Here is a 17206-nt window from a genome sequence, read left to right as displayed (position 1 = left end):
AACCATTCCAGAATGGTGTGCCAAGTTTTCATTTATTCATTCTAATATAAGGTTTTGCGTGCCAGTAATACATTTTAATGTTTTTAGAAGGTCTCTTTCTATACATCTATAATATATAACTAAACTATTGTTGTATGTAAAGTAAATAAGGTTTATAAAATGTTTAAGAAGTTTAATTTAAAATTAAATTAAAATGCAGAGCCCCCCCGGAACGGTGGCCAGGACCCGGGCAGTGTGAGTGCCACTGAAAATCACTCGTGTGCCACCTTCGGCACGCATGCTATAGGTTGCCTACCCCTGCTCGAGTGCCTGAAATTTGGCAAGGGGAAGGTTGCTCAGGTATCAGAAATATAAGTTCCATTGTTCTCGTGGGGAAAAAAACCCCCAAATTTGGCCAAGGTATAAGCTTTTGAAAAATCTCAATTAACACACGCTCAGTAGAAACATGTTCAAGTTTGGCAGCTAAGTTTTCCAAAGATTCTGTCTCCACTGAGCATGCTCCAGCCTCTCAGCTGACCAGACTCTGTATATGCCATCCCCACAAAGTGCCTGAGCATATTCCATCTCAGGGAAGCAAGTGTGGAGCAAGACCTTCCCTGCAATTGCTGCTCTGGGCCCACTGTGATGCCAGGCACCAAAATTAAGAGCAAGGAGACTCTCTCTCCTGTGGCCTTAATACGCACTTTTCTGGGACCAGACAGTGAGGAGGAGGAACCAGCCTGACTTAGGGTACATCTACACTGCAGCTTGGAGTGTCCATCCCAGCACAGTACATAGAAAAGCACTATCTCTGCTTGAGCCAGTATGCTAAAAATAGCAGCTGTGGGAGTGCGGGGGTGGGGGTAGCACAGGCAATGGCTCAGGCTAGCTTCCCGAGTATACTCCCAGGGGGTCAGGGCAGGTTTGTACTCAAGTGGCTAGCCTGAGCTGCTGCCTGTGCTACCACCAGCTACACTGTTTCTACCATGCTAGTTTGAACAGAGCTAGTGCATGTCTCGTTGCCCATGCTGGGAAGCACATTTCCAGCTGCAGTGTAGACATACCCTTGGACTGTACAGGGGAACATGGGAAAGAAGGTGTTGCAGGAACCAGAAGGTGGGGAGAAGCAGAAGAAGAGAGATATGGATAGAAGCAAAGGGAGGGGAAGTTTGGGAGGGGGTAATAGAGGCAGAGGGGTCAGGAGCTGGGGACATGTGGGAAGGAGGTAGCAATGGAGAAAGAAGGAAGAGGGCACCAAGCACACCCTTCTCCAATGCCTGGGACTGAACCTGGAATTCTGGAGTCCATGTTATCTCTGCTGTGAAAGCCACTGGCAAAGTATGTGTGTCATCCCCATATAGTGCCACATAGAGGATAGTATCCTATTGTTACTACTTACTGTTAGCAGTCTCTGCTGGTGATCTAAAGGCTGAAACCCTTCTGATGGCCCAACTGGGGGGCAGGGGTCAATACAGTTCCATATGACAGAATTAGGTAGGGGGATTGCTTTTTTTTTTCTTTTTTTTTTTTTTAAGACTTAAGAAGTTACATAATAACCTCTACATTAAAAGAATGTAAAGGTTGCAAAGTCAAGCACACAATTTTCTTAACCCTCTATCCCTGCTCTGTTTCAGAGCCATTCAAGAGTTCCTATGTGATGCTGAGCACCCAATTTTTTACAAACACATTAACTCATTTAATACCACAACTCAGATAGTGCTAGTAGCCATATATTACCATCTTTGCTTACCAGAGCACACTATAAGAGAGCCTTCCAAGTATTCTAAATTAGAGGTCTGTATTTACCATTTTCTTCCTTCCCGCATGTAGAAAATTAGCTTGGTTTGTCTTTAGGGATTTTTGTTTGTGAGTGGGTAGGTGAGTTGTATGTGTGTGTGTGAGAAGGGAAAGATAAATGGATTTAAATGAGCTCTGTATTTAGTTCTGAAAGTAATCAATATCACATTCATTCTTCCCTGTTTAATAATTTCACCATTTCAGTGAACCACATTAATCAGGTAACTCAGATAGCTACGGCCAGTCTCAGAAGGCTTTGAGTATCATGACACAAACCTGGAACCGAACTCTATGTTCAGTGGGGAGCCTATGCAGAAAGCAGAGCATTTATGCAATGTGTACACACTAATATTAGCTGCTATTTCTACTTAGTAACAGGTCAACCTGAGTTTTGCATATTTTAATAATATGTTCAGTGTTCATCTACATAAAGGACACCACTATGGGGCTATGTACACGCAGCAAAAGGATGCATTAATCCTAAGGCTAGTGGAGGACTCTGGCAATGTAATTTGTAAGATTCCTGAAATGTAGCTAACAGAGTCTACAAGAACAGAATAGTAGATGCATTCTGCATCACTCAAGTATAGTTACTGAAGGAACCTAAGACTTAATCTGAAACTTGATTATTCCATTTGTGGAAATGCAAACATATGTAAATAAGGGCCTGTTAATGGGATTCTTTTACAGTGGCTGCGGTTTTTAAATCTCTAGGATTGTACATTGTTAAAACTACTTCTGATGCTTAACTCTTAGCATGCAGGTGAATCTCACACAACTGAATGGGCTACCTAAGTGCTTGTGGAGAGTGGACAGTTTGCACTGCCTCCTCAGCTCTTCAGTTAGTGACAGCCTGAGAGAGTTTGGCAGGGAATTGAATTGAGACTCTACTTTTATACCAATCTGCCCATCCAAATCATCACTGTGGAACCTCAGTATTTTAGAATCAGCTCACCTCAAATCACGAGGCTGGAAGGGGTGGGGACGAAACAGTGAATAAACTCTGGGAAACCTACATTTAAAATATACTCAAGGAATAGAAAACACTGTAGCTCTATTATACAATTCCGTATTTGACCAGTTATAACTTCTTATTATTTCTTATGAAACTAACAAAATATGACAACATAAAAAACTTACTTTTCTAAAACTCTGGTGGCTGTCACTGGATTCTTCCACTTCCCTCCCACTACAGCTATCTGTTACAAAAACAGGAGGTCATAATTAAACAAAAACTTCAATAGCTGAAAATTTGACTCCCTAGCACCTGCAATTGGATAGAGCAAGGGAGAACTCCCCTTCTTGCCTTCACAAAACAAAAATGAAAATTGTTGCATTCAGGATAGCAAAGCTTATGGTTATATTCTGTATTCCACCATAACCCCCTCATAACTTGCTCTGATGCAGGTTTCCATGTCAGGAATTTGCTCCCATGGGAATTGTATTTAAAGCAAAACCTTGGACAGTTGCTTTCACCAGGCATTACACAGATGGTAAGCTATGAAATCAATGGCACTTAGCTGACTGGTCAGTTCTTTACATTTTCTGGTTTTAAGTTAAACTGCGGAAGACTGGGTGTATTACTCCAGTACTTTTTATTGGGAAATCTTAATAACTTGACTTGAAGCCACGCATCATGTGCACCGAGACCACAATAATGGGTGCCTTTAAAATGCATGTAATCAATAAAGTAGTAATTTTTCAAATTTTTCTTGAAGATTGAAACTTTCCATGCTTGATTTTAAACCCGAAGAAAAGGTTCCTTGATTTTAGACCAGAAGACAATATACCAAAATTAATAGTAAAATTCTTAATGATCTCTCATAGTTAGTCACATAGGGACTATCACCCCCTTATTCCTTCATCCTGAAGCCTCAAGCATGTAATGCCTAATCATATTGACCACTGAGGGGCTGCAATGGCTACATTTAGTTTGCTGTTCAGTCCCTCTTAAATCTTTCAGCAGTACCACTTTTCAGGTTTTTCATAGAATGATTGTTATTTCTACCACCATTACCCCAAAACTCACATACTGCTTGCATATTTCCAGTCTAAATATCCAATTTAAAGCTTCTTCCCCATATTTCTAACTTCCCTAGGCTGCTCTGTGTTACCTCTGTCCTCTCAAGTTCTCAATGTCTCCCAATTTAGCATCAGCAACTTTCAGTAGCATATTGCTATCCTCTCTTTCCAGATCATTACTGAAGATATTAAAATTAGCGAAGCCAAACACTAAGATAACTACCAATTCTAACATGTTTGGGTTTAAAACAAAGCTGTATTAGACTATTTTACAGTTAATACATTTTGTTTTGGTAAATAGGTTTGAATCCATTCCCTACTCTGCTTCCCAGTTTGCCAATTGAATCAAATAATCCAGCACTATGGAAGGTCCTGAAAATGCCTGAATCTCACATACTGTGTCAGTGGTCATTGCTATTTATCAAATTAGAGGACATAAGCATCCCACAAACAGGCATCCATACAGACAATATTTGGAGTTTGGCTCTCTAACAGGGGTCAGCTGTATAGAAGGAAAAGTAGTAAGAAGTTTTCTTTTTAAAGAAATATGGATTTCTGCTCAGTAGAGTATATCTTCCCTTAAAACACTGAGAATGAGGTTTCAGTGATGCCACCAATAAAGTGCAGAGCCTGCTGTTACTCTACTTAACACTGGCAACAAAATAAAAAAATTGGGACTCCAACCGCTAGAGGATTTATTAGAAAATCATGAAAAAATTGTGTAAATTAGCTGTTCAGTCTATGTGCTAATTTATGAATAGCTTACTTAGGACTTGGCTACACTACACAACTTTGTCAACAAATATCAAGTTTAAATCGACAAAAACATGGAGGTGTACACACCGCAATGCTCCTTCTGCCAACACAACTCTTTTGTTTTGCTGACAAAATAAAATCACCTCGACAAGAAGTGCTGAGCTTTTTGCAGCAAAGTTATATCGACAAAGTGTCTGTGTAGACACCACACTTGGTTAAGTCACTATAAGTGGCCTACAGGAGGTGTCCCACATGCACATCCTGACCGCTCTGATCAGCAGTTGTGATCACAGAACACAGGCATCCACCCCTCCCCCTTTAAAGGCCCAGGAACTTTTGAAATTCCAATTCCTGTTTGCTCAGTGTGGACGGCTCACATCGCATCTTCCCAGCTGACAATGGCGGCTCCACACAGCAAACGCTCTCCCACTTGGAGCACATCTGAGTTGTTAGATCTCCTGACACTGTGGGGAGAGGAGGCTGCACAGTCCCAGCTCTGCTCCAGCTGTAGGAACTCTGATACCTACAGGCAGATTTTTTGTGGCTTGTTGGATAAGGGCTATGAATGGGACACGCATCTGGACAATTGGAAAAAGGCAAATATAGTGCCCATCTTTAAAAAATGGAAGAAGGAGAATCCAGGGAATTATAGACCAGTCAGCCTCACCTCTGTCTGTGGAAAAATAATGAAGCAGGTGCTCAAGGAATCAATTTTGAAGGACTTGGAGGAGAGGAAGGTGATCAGGAACAGTTAGCATGGATTCACCAAGGGCAAGTCATGCCTGATCAACCTGATTTTCTTCTATGATGAGATAACTGACTCTGTGAATATGGGGAAGGCAGTGGACGTGATACACTTTAACTTTAGCAAAGCTTTTGATACAGTCTCCCACAGTATTCTCGCCAGCAAGTTAAAGAAATATGGAAAGCTGGCTAGATTGTTGGGCTCAACAGGTAGTGATCAACGGCTCGATGTCTAGTTGGCAGCTGGGGTCAGTCCTGGGGCTGGTTTTGGTCAACATCTTCATTAATGATCAGTATGATAGGATGGATTGCACTCTCAGCAAGTTCAAAGACACTAAGCTGGGGGGAGAGGTAGATAGGCTGGAGGGTAGGGATAGGGTCCAGAGTGACCTAGACAAATTGGAGGATTGGGCCAAAAGAAATCTGATGGGGTTCAACAAGGACAAGTGCAGAATCCTGCACTTAGGATGGAAGAATCCCATGCACTGCTACAGGCTGGGGACCGACTGGCTAAGCGGCAGTTCTACAGAAAAAGACTTAGAGATTACAGTGGACAAGAAGCTGGATTTGAGTCAACGGTGTGCCCTTGTTGCCAAGAAGGCTAACAGCACATTGGGTTGTATTAGTAGGAGGACTGCTAAGTGGACAAGATAAGTGATTACTCCCCTCTATTCGGCACTGGTAAGGCCACATCTGCAGTATTGCGTTCAGTTTGGGGGCCCCCCACTACAGAAAGGATGGGGACAAATTAGGAAGAGTCCAGTGGAGGGCAATGAAAATGATTAGGGGGCTGGAGCTCATGACTTATGAGGAGAGGATGAGGGCACTGTGCTTATTTAGTCTGCAGAAGAGAAGAGTGATTTGATAGCAGCCTTCTATTATCTGAAGAGGGATTCCAAAAAGGATGGAACTAGGCTGTTCTCAGTGGTGGTAGATGACAGAACAAGGAGAAATGGTCTCAAGTTGCGGTGGGGGAGGTTTAGGTTGGATATTAGGAAAAGCTATTTCACTAGGAGGGTGGTGAAGCACTAGAATGGGTTAACTAGGGAGGTGGTAGAATCTCCATCTTTAGAGGTTTTAAAGGCCCAGCTTGACAAAGCCCTGGCTGGGATGATTTAGTTGGGGTTGGACTAGATGACCTCCTGAGGTCTCTTCCAAACCTAATCTTCTATGATTCTACGATCAATGCTGTGCAAAGATAGAGGAGCTGAGGCAGGCATATCAGAAGGTAAGGGAGGCAAAACATCGCTCTGGTGCTGTGCTAAAGACCTGCTGCTCCTATAAGGACCTGGATGCAATCTTTGGTGACCACCCCACTCCACCGCCAAGAGCCCTGTGGATACTTCAGTGGGGCTGGAGGCAGTGGACAGTGGACTCAACCCAGAGAATGAGGTCGTGGACGAGGAGGTCAAGTTGGAGGACAATGTGGAGCACACAGCAGGGCCATCTGGTGGTGTGGCAAGTCAAGACCTCTTTTCTACTCCAGAGGGGTGTAGCCAGTCAATCTCTTGGCACGCATGATGCAGGAGAGGAGAGCCCTGGCAAGTGATCTTTTTGAGCAGATGCTGCTCAGTTATATGAAGTAGAACTGTCCTTTGCTCTGTATATTCTAGAAGTGGATGAAGAGATAGAAATTTACAAGACTAGCTGAGTTTGAGTGTGCTCCACATTCTTTTGTGCAGCTAAGCAGTGTGGCAGAATAGCGTGTTAATGCTCACTGAGATTTCATGGGAATACTCGAGAGAGATCTCTAGGAAACTTTCCTGCAGGTACTTGCCAATCCTGTGCTGAAGGTTCCTTGGCAGAACTGCTTTGTTCCTTCCCCCATTGTAGGAAACTTTCCTATGCCAATCAGCAGTCACGTGTGCAGGGGTTAAAGCAGCACACAGGTGGGCAGCACATGGTCTGAAGCCGCACAAGTGCAGGAGATGCACACTTGCTTACCCTCACGAGTGAGATATCGGCTTCAATGACCCCTGCCTGTGGAAAATGGTGGTAGATTTTTACAATACTGTGCCTAATGGCCTGCAGTGATTCCCTTACCCTTTTCCTCATCTTGAGCCCTCAAACCTCCACCCCATCTGCCTGGGCCAAACTCACCATGTTTAGGATGTCAGCTGAGATGTGTGCCTGTCAAGCGACAGAGAGAAAGTGATTTGTATGTAAAAAGAGGTGTATTTTACTATAATGATTCAATGCTGTGCGTGAACTAACAATCATGCTTCTCTGTAGTTTCTTGTGCTTCTTCAGATGTGGCCTTCAGGGGAATCCCCTACACACTGGTGGAGTATCTTTGCCAAATAAGGGAGCGACCAAGGTGGAGCAAGGAGGACATGTTCCAAGAGGAGCTCCAATCCTCAGAGGCTGAAAAAAAGAGAATGCAGGGAGTAGAGAGAGAGACCTTGAAAGACAAATTTAAAATAGAATGGCAGGACAGAAAGGAGAGTGAGGAGCACATTGTAAAAGGGCCAGGAGCGGATGATAAGTGATGGAGGAGCAAACAGAGAGGCTGAAGTCCCTAATCACGCTCCAGGCAGAACACATGCATGCTCACTCCCTCCTCCCCCAGCAGTCAGACAATCCACCTTCATGCTCCACCCCAGGGGAAACTTTTCACCCTTAGCCTCACAAGTATTATGGGGTGTGCAGCAGGCTGCTATGACCACGGGAATATTTCCCTCATTTAGGTCTAAAATGCCATAAAGGCAGCACCAGCACACTTTTAATCTGCAAAAGGCATATTCTATGGTCATTCTGCACCTGCTCAGCCTATTGTTGAAGCATCTTTGCTGCTCTCCGGGTTTCCCATGTAAGGCTTCATGAGCCATGGGACTAAGAGGTGTGCTGGGTCTCCCAGGATCACTGTGGGCATTTCAGCACCCCTCCACTAAAATCTTCTGGTTTGGAAAGAAAGTCCCTGTTTGGAGCTTTCTATACAGGCCGGTGTTCCTGAAAATGCATATGTCATGCACCTTCCTGGACCACCACGCACGGATGTCAGTGAAACGCCTGCAGCGATCCACAAGTGCCTGCAATACCATAGAGAAGTACTCCTTTCTATTGATGGACTCCATCCCGGTGCCAAAATTGTAACATGCATGCCACCTATCGCCCCATGGCAGTCAAGGAATCCCACTGCCGAAAAGCCATCCAATATTTCACGCACGTGGCCAAGAGTCATGGTCCTTTGTAGCAGGATACAATTAATGGCCCTGCGCACTTGAATTACTGCAGTCCCAATGGTCGACTTCCTGACTCTAAACTGATTTGGGACCGAGTGCTAGCAGTCTGGAGTCTTCAGCTTCCATAAAGTGATCACCACCTGCTTCTCCACCGAGGGCAGCTCTCATTTTGGTGTCCTTGAGTCACAGTGCTAGCGCAAGCTCTGCACAGTTCCTAGAAGGTGACTTTCTGCATCCTAAAGTTCTGCAGCCACTGCTTGTCATCCCAGACCTGCATAACAATGCGATCCCACCACTCAGTGCTTGTTTCCTGAGCCCAAAAGCGACAGTCCATCGTGTTCAACTACTCCGTGAAGGCAAAAAGTAATCTGGTCCTGTTTCTTTCCATCACACACAGCAGGTCAGGAAACTCTGGTTCCTGTTCATATTTGAAGCTCATGATATACTGCATGACCAGCCACTTTGTGTTCATAACACTGAACACAACAGTAGAGAGCAATGTGTGATCCATCCTTTCAGACAGAAATGGCAGGCACACAACAAACAGGGGATGTTGAAAAATGCTGTGAAACAGTCGGAAGCCCATGAAATGCTGGGGCAGAAAGAACTGCATCATGGGACATTAAGCATGCACCCATGATGCCCTGCGATCCTCTCCGCCTTCCCACAACTCCTAGCTACAGAAGGTGGTGAGTAGCACAGTGGGATAGCTACCCAGTGCATTGCTCTCTCTGTCAATACTAGAGCACCAGCTGTGAACGTGCTCTGCCAACAGGAGTGTTGTATGAACATACACAGGCAATGTAATTATACCGGTTTTTGACTGTTGGCTTAACTTGTGTCCACAAAACTTTGTAGTATAGACAAGACTTTAAAGTAAGCTATTAAGGGCTGTTAGAATTTTATTTACACTTTCCAACAACATCACTCTTCATTTTCAATGGAGGCTTTTTCCTCTTCCAAGAAACTTTCTAATGTTAAAGCTTACTATCTTTGCACACAACTATACTAATAATTGCTTTGTTATGGGTGATTTGTCAAGTTGCTGCTCTCTGTTTTAATGGCTATAAACAAAGCATGACACAACTCTTTGCTTGACTTTTTTGGCAAAATATAGTTATATTTTTACTTTATTCATGCATTGTTTTTGTTAGCTATGGTGCTGCAAATACATTATATTTTTCAGTAATACGTATTTCAGAAAAAATTAAATGCCTGATGCAAAGATGTTGTGATCCAAAAGAATCAAATATATTCATAACTCTAACACAAGGCAATCTAAATTATTTAAACAACTTGACTTTTTTTTTAAAACCACTGGTTTAAAATCAGGTTGAGGATTTGTAAAATTAATTTAAAGATCTGTGCCATTGCAACTTCAGATTAAAATTTATAATAAACTAAATTATAAATGCTATTGAAAAAATGTCACTACTGGTGGGGTCTCTTATTTGAATTTTATAAAACTGCTATGGGCAAAAACCAAAATATTGAAACTTAAAGCTCAGATCCTGCAAACATCTAAGCAGATACATAACTTTACTCATGCAAATTGACTTACAATTAAACATGTGCATGAGCGGTCTTATTTAAGCGCAAGCATTTGCAGCATCACAGGCTAAAGGTTTATTAAAAACTACTTTGTGGGATAAAACGTTATCACTTCAAAATAAAATTACTTCAGTGCAAACAATGAAAAGCTTAGACTTTCAGAATGCTAACAAAATTACTATGAACGTATATATATACATATATGTACACACACATACACACACACACAGGCCAGAGTTTAAAAACAAGGCGCTTACCATGATGCTCCTATGCTCAAATTTAGGCATTTGAGGCATTTAGGCATTCAAAGGCACCTAAATGACCTTCGGAGTACAAGTCCCATTGACTTCAACCCTGGTGGCGGACTAAAGTCCAGTTGAAGCATTTCAACTTTATTGACAAAGTTCGATGTGTTGGCTGTAAATATAGCAGGGGCTCTTTGTGTTGTTCTCACAGTAAAGATGGCAGTGACGCCCTAGGCTTGTCTTTTTCAGCATAGACAAACATTTTAGATGTGAAATTTAGAAAAAACAATATAAAATCTAAAGTCTGACTAAAAATTAGGAAACTAAAGAAACAAATATAAAATGTCTATTTTAGCAACTTAAAGACTATAAAATGGAAAGAAGCAAACCAATACTATGTAAATTACAATTACTTCCATTTTTAAAACGTAAATTAAAATCCATTATGTACACTTTAAAAACTGTTTTAAGTTTTAAATCATTTTTATTCACGCTACTTTATACATTCATAAATTCAAAGGCCAGAAGGGAACATGATCATCTTGTTTTACTTCCTGCATAACAAAAAGGCCAAAGAACTTCCCAGAAATAATTATTGTCAGTGATGGAGAATCCTCCACAACCACTGGAAAGCTGTTCCAATGGTGAGCTACTCTCACTGTTAATTTATGCCTTACAATATTCTTCCACCTCCCTGGGACTGGCAACAGTAAAGGATTGTAGGGAACATGCATATTTTGAGTGAAGCATGTTAATGCTGAGATTTAAAGCAGGTCAAAAGTATTCAAATAAGAAAAGATTTCTAAAAAGCAAAGACTTTATAGCAACAATGATGAACCTAGCAATGGTGAAGTATGCAAATAGATTCTGAATTTTCACCTCAGTACCTTCATTCATGACAGAAACTAAACAATCTTACAGTAATGTCTTTCCAAAGGAGATTAATTAAAACAGGTACCTGATATATTAGAAATACTACGAGGGCATAAAGGATTCAGTGTGGCTTTTTTAAACATATATTTCAAAGAAAATTAGATGTTGTAGACGGCAGAGGTAACACTTCATTAGTATATGGTATTCTAGTGGCTATCATAAAATAGATATGCCTCCCACTCTGAGCTAGGCTTCTTTCAGAACTCAGTGGCAGGAAAATAATGATGAGGCAAGAACATTAGGATATCCACTCCTACTACTGCAGCTGTTTCTTTATCTTTACCCTCACCCCCTCCCATGTCTCCCTTCCTCAATCTTTTCACATTTTTCTATCCTTGTTTCTTCACTAAATATTATGACCCTTCTTACTTCCCCAGCAACCCGTTTTCCTTACTTCTTGTTTACCCACCACCCCGCCCAATTTCTTTCCCCTTCTTACAGCTCTGCTACACATGCCAGCAGCAAAGTGAAACTGTCAAGATTTCAGATCCCTTCAACTAAGGCATCAGAGATCTTGTCAATTTTACTTTGTAATTCATGGACTGGAGCAGCAAAGAATGAAAAAAATGACTGGTATCCTTATCAGTCCATAGCAGCGCACACTCAAATCTTTAGTCCCTTACACTGGTCTCAAAAACCAGTACTAAACATATTCAAACTAAATAAAAAAAATGAGACCAAGTATGCAGTGGTTTCAGTTTAGCATAGGACTGAGGGTACCCCATATTTTACGAGGCTCCTAGAGCACTTCCCCAGTGGTACTACCATGAACAGCAGAACTAGAGAGAAACCAATATGGAAATTTTATTCTATGCTCCTGCCAAACTATGGACAAAGTACTCTGTTCAAACCTAGTAGAGAAGGTATTGAATTAAATCCCTATAGGGCATACAAAACTATTTAACCTAACAGTAATGAAAGGAATTGATTTATAAAATTGCTTAAAATAAACTAACTTCTACGGGGAAAAATAATGTTTATATGAAAACTTATCGATCAATTAGATCATAAGATTTTAGGGCTAAATGGTAGAGCCTTGTCTCAATGTTGTAAATTACAAGACTAAATCCCAATGCACGAGTAACTCTTTATACTCCTTATATGGTCAGGATAATGAAAATATCCATAGACACTCACCGAACTTAACTGAGGTTCTGATTTACAGCATTGCAGTAATTTTCCAAAAGCTCCATGCAAATTTAAATCCTTTCAGTTTCAGCAACTGCAAAAAAGGAATGCAGCATTTCATGAAGCAGTTCCCAAAACAAAGACTACACATACACTTAACATGAAAGACAAATATAACAAATTCTTATTCGTTCAGAACTTTCCTTCCATACTTGATGGATTTAAATGCAAAAATCAGCCACACAGCTTGGTGGTAATTCTGTCTTAATGCTGGAAAGAAATTCAGAGATATCTGAAGTTTTTATATGCATTAATTAAAATATGTTGCCTTTAAATTTTATGCCACTGTGAAATAACTCGCCACAACATTTTAGCATGACTTCTGTATTCATTTTTAATCTGTACATTTGCCAAGGAGAAGTGATACAATTTCAAACACTTCTTTCTGCCCTTTAACTTCTGCACAACACACACTACCTGGGTAACTGACACAGCCAGAATCTGAACATTTGGAGAGAAAGTGCACAGGAGCCCTTGGTTAAGCAAATAACCAAGAACATAACAAACAGGGATCTTGTTCAACCAGAAGAACACAAGTCTCTGGCCACATTCTTTTCATGCATTTTAGGCCATGCCCACACAATGGTGCTGCAGTGGCATAGCTGCAGCAATACACTGTAGATCAGTGGTCAGCAACCTGTGGCACATGTGCCAAAGGCAGCACGCGAGCTGATTTTTACTGGCACGCTGCTGCCAGCCAGGGTCCTAGCCACTGGCCCTGCCCAGCCTGCTGCCGGCCTGAACGAACGGAACCCCTGGCCGGCAGCAGGCTGAGCGGGGCCGGCGGCCAGGACCCCACTGGCAGGAACTGGCAGATGGAACCTCAGACCAGCAGTGGGTTGAGTCGCTCAGACCGGCAGTGGGCTGAGTCGCTCAGCCCGCCACCAGCCTGGGGTTCTGTCCGCCGGATCCACTCAGCCTGCAGACATTCTGGAGTTCTGGCCGCCATCCCCTTGCCAGCCAGGGTCTCAGCCATTGGCCTGGCTCAGCCCGCTGCTGGCCTGGGATACCAGCCACTGGCCCCACGCACCTCACTGCTGGTCTGGGGTTCCAGCCGCCCGGCCCCCTGCCAGCCAGGGTCCGGGCTTCCGGCCCTGCTCAGCCCTTCTGCCAGCCTGGGGTACCAGCAGCCAGTCCAGGGCTCTGCTCCTGGCTTGGTCCCAGCGTTCTGCAGCCCTTATAAAAAATTACACTACAATTAGCTTAAAAATTTGAAAACTTAAAAACTTTATATATTACAGTAATCGTTAAAACATGTATAATGTTAATAAATACATAGGTTTGATGAAACAAAGTAGAGTCTGTGCTTAATTTGTATTTTCAGTGATATACTTTCTAAAAAAATCTTGCATGTCTCACACCCCTAGAAAGGATATATCTCGCACCTCCGAGGGTGTGTGCGCACCCCAGATTAAGAACCACTGCACTAAACTGATAAGATCTGCATTTTAATTTAATTTTAAATGAAGCTTCTTAAACATTTTAAAAACCTTGTTTACTTTACAAACAACTATAGTTTAGTTATATAATAAAGATTTATAGAGAGAGACCTTCTAAAAACGTTAAAATATATTACCGGCATGCGAAACCTTAAATTAGAGTGAATAAATGAAGACTCGGCACACCACTTCTGAAAGGTTGCTGACTCTTGCTGTAGATGCTTCCTACAGTTATGGAAAAAATTTTTCCATCACTGTAAGTAATCCATTCCTCAAGTGGAGAATCTATGAATCTTCTGTCAATCTAACTAGGTCTACACCAGGGCTTAGGTTGGCACAGATATGGCCATTACAATTTTTAAGTGTAGACAACAAGAGACAGGGCAAACCTTTGCTTCCAATGCTGCCTATCTTGGTTTCCGGTTAGCAAATCTTTAACAGCAGTATGTCAAAGAGCACTATGGAACTTTTAGTGCAGGGTCCACACAGAAAGCACACAGCAGGCTAGTATACTGTACATTCACAACCTAGCTTGCTGTGCATTAAGACTTTGTGGAGACAAGCCCTCTGTTTCTCCCTCTCATGAGTGTAGTTCACCTATGTTTTTCTCATCTCCTTTAATAATCCATTAGGGCAAGTATCAACCCTGGGATGGATTATTTGGAACCAGTTTCTTCTTTTGTTCCTTAAACCCTGATTAGGAATTAGCAGACTATTTTCTCAGGTCATCAGTTCTCTACACCCTAGTACACAATTTTTGAACTAATTGTATTTCTTCCTGACAGCGAGACGTACAGCAGCCCCAGTAATTATGACTAAGGCATTTAACTGCAGGGAAATACAACATTTCACTATGCCTCTGGGAAGACAGTGATTGTACTGCTTTATATCCTGTTCATTGTGCTTCCACAGCAGAAACATCAAAATGCATCTAAAGAAGATCTCAGTTTCACATTGCTGCTCCTCCTGGGAAAATGGTTTTGTGCACAAGCAGCAGCACAGGTGCACTCCTAGCAAGAGTAGCAAGACACATACAATCATACACACAAAGCGATGAGGAAGAGGCAAGAACATCTGAAACAGCTTTCCTTCACTTTTACCTCTCCAAATTTCTTTTGAAATCATCCCTTGTCTATGCAGCTTAATTAATTTGCCTACTGTCTTTTAAACTTTTAGGTTTTGTAATTACTTACTTCATAAAACAATTTAAGATAGCATCTTTCATAAAATCTGTTATAAAATAAAGCTCCTATGACATACCAGGGCACAACTCAGACTAGTAGGGAGGTGTGTCATCACTGCTCTGTAACCTTAAGTGCCCTGCAATGCTTTGCTGTAGCAGTTCTGACCTGGACCACTTACAAACAGCCTTGCAACATGCCACACCCTAAGTGCTTGTGTGTAACTGCAATCTGCCAGCTACATACATAACTCACTAGTCATGGTTATACTGCAGAGTGATCCCACCACATTCCTACTCCCGGATCTTCCCCCAGAAATGTATGTCCTGTACTGCCCAGCCCTCTCCTGGAGAGTACCAGTATATTAAGTCCATTATTCCTTTAAGGGAATCTACATGGCCAGCCAACGTCTTGATGAAAGGAAACACAATGAAAATAGCCAGTCAATGGTGCTTGACAGTAGTGTGGGAGAAGAGCCCGAAGTGCGAGGAGCAGACCTTCCCCTACTTGGACATCTGAGCTTCTGTCAAATGTCTGAGTCCTTCCCACCAAGAGGAGCGACCATCGAGCACAGAACCTCAATGTGTAAGCCTAAGCAAAACAAAGAAGGAAGGGATTGCCATAGGCCCTATATCTTCTCTCTTCTCTATAGAACTTCAATGGCAAGATGAAGGTCAAGACAATTTGAAAGCTCCAAGTTGAAAAAGCACCTGCATTATCGCATCCGCAACTGCGCCTTTTCTAAACGGATCTGGTCCCAGTAGTGTTGGTACCATTAGCCAACAGGATACTGGCTCTTCCACTTTTCTGGGGATATTTCCTTCACCCAGGTTGTCCCACTACCCCACCCTTGGGCATCATAAGGAATTCCCAAGAGGAGATGAGTTTATTGACCAGCACCAGTCACTTGCTCTTGCGTCACTGGCTGCACCATCTACACATCAAGCGGCGAATCCTGGAGGGACGAGCCAGACATTAAGGGAATCATATGCTAGTTTATTAACTTACATAGTTGCTCAGACACTTCAATTTAAACATGCTGGATTAGATAAAAAGAGTAACATAAGCTTACAAAAGAGATTTTAAGTGAGTATAAGTAATGAGGCATGAAAATCAGAAATGGTTACAAGAAAAATAAAGACACAATGCTTATTAACATTTACTTAAAAAACTTTCTCATCACATGCTCCAGCAGATTACTGACTAAACTTTTCAGATGAGTCCAACAGCTGTTTCCTTATGCCTTCTCAGGTACAGAGAATGTGACGGACAGGGAGAGAAAGAAAGGGGTATTTGTTCTTATAGTTCCAGTCTCCCTTGTGATATTTCCAGCAGAGACCCAGGAGACAAAGAGTCTACGTAAAAGGATAGTCCTGCTCGTTTTTTTTCCCCAGCAGTTTGAATTTCCTCTGTTTTCCCTCCCTGCCTGATGATTCTGTTTACTGCTTAAATGCAAATTAAGACAAGCACCTTCCTCGTTTAGCACAGGCCTAGCTTCTGCCTGGGCACGGCTGTGGAGTTTGGAACATGAGTTACCGTCATCGTACAAGAGAATCTTACAACTTCACATACAATATTACCATACATATTTTACCAGGACAATCCTGAGTAGCAAATTATAATTTTTTAACTGATACCTTAACAAGGCACACTTTGTACCAAGATTATTACAATAGTGTGGAGGATGTGAATACAGAGGTGTATTCTGTCACAGCTATATTATTAGTTTATATGATCAAGAGCAGCTTCAGATTCAGGATTTACAGCCCAAGTAAAACATTTTTTCTTGGGAAGGAGAGAGAATAAAGGAATTAATCAATGGTACAAAGAAATAATACAAAGAGACCTAGAGAGGTTAGGAATGTGTGGAGGAAATAAAGTGAGATGCAACCTGGATAGTGCAAGTTAATAATCCAAAACTGGTATTCAGTATAAGAAAGTCAATGTGCTTTTGGAAAAAAATAATGGCAAAGAGATTTATTCTACATATAAGCTCACAGTATGGTAACAGAAAAAATTATTTGCAATTTTGGACTGCACACAGTACAGATGGCCCCCGGGTTATGCAAACTCGATTTATGCAAATCCGCACTTACAGAAAAAGTTGTTGGGTATATGTTTCCGACTTACGCAAAAAAATTGAGTTACGCAAGGTGTTCCGCTTGCATGAGTGGGGAAGCATTTGTATG

General features: G+C 42.0%; 1 protein-coding gene across 6 annotated transcripts in view; it reads right to left on the bottom strand.

The window, feature by feature from the left end:
* CLOCK (clock circadian regulator) overlaps positions 1-17206 on the bottom strand; it is a 134205-nt gene that overhangs the window by 80380 nt on the left and 36619 nt on the right. For 4 of the 6 annotated variants that reach the window (XM_050947525.1, XM_050947524.1, XM_050947531.1 and 1 more), the window contains exons 2-3: positions 12347-12431; positions 2917-2975 (exon numbers count right to left, since the gene is read on the bottom strand). The gene's annotated coding sequence lies outside the window, so the exon portion shown is untranslated. Of the gene's footprint in view, positions 1-2916; positions 2976-12346; positions 12432-13427; positions 13496-15727; positions 15973-17206 lie in introns of those variants that run through there. The other 2 variants (XM_050947526.1, XM_050947529.1) reach the window with 2 other exon arrangements.

Source organism: Gopherus flavomarginatus, chromosome 3 (assembly GCF_025201925.1).
Source record: "Gopherus flavomarginatus isolate rGopFla2 chromosome 3, rGopFla2.mat.asm, whole genome shotgun sequence".
Lineage (NCBI taxonomy): Eukaryota > Metazoa > Chordata > Testudines > Testudinidae > Gopherus > Gopherus flavomarginatus.
The sequence above is the reverse complement of the archived record's forward strand: the minus strand, read 5'-3'. Positions and strand labels throughout refer to the sequence as shown.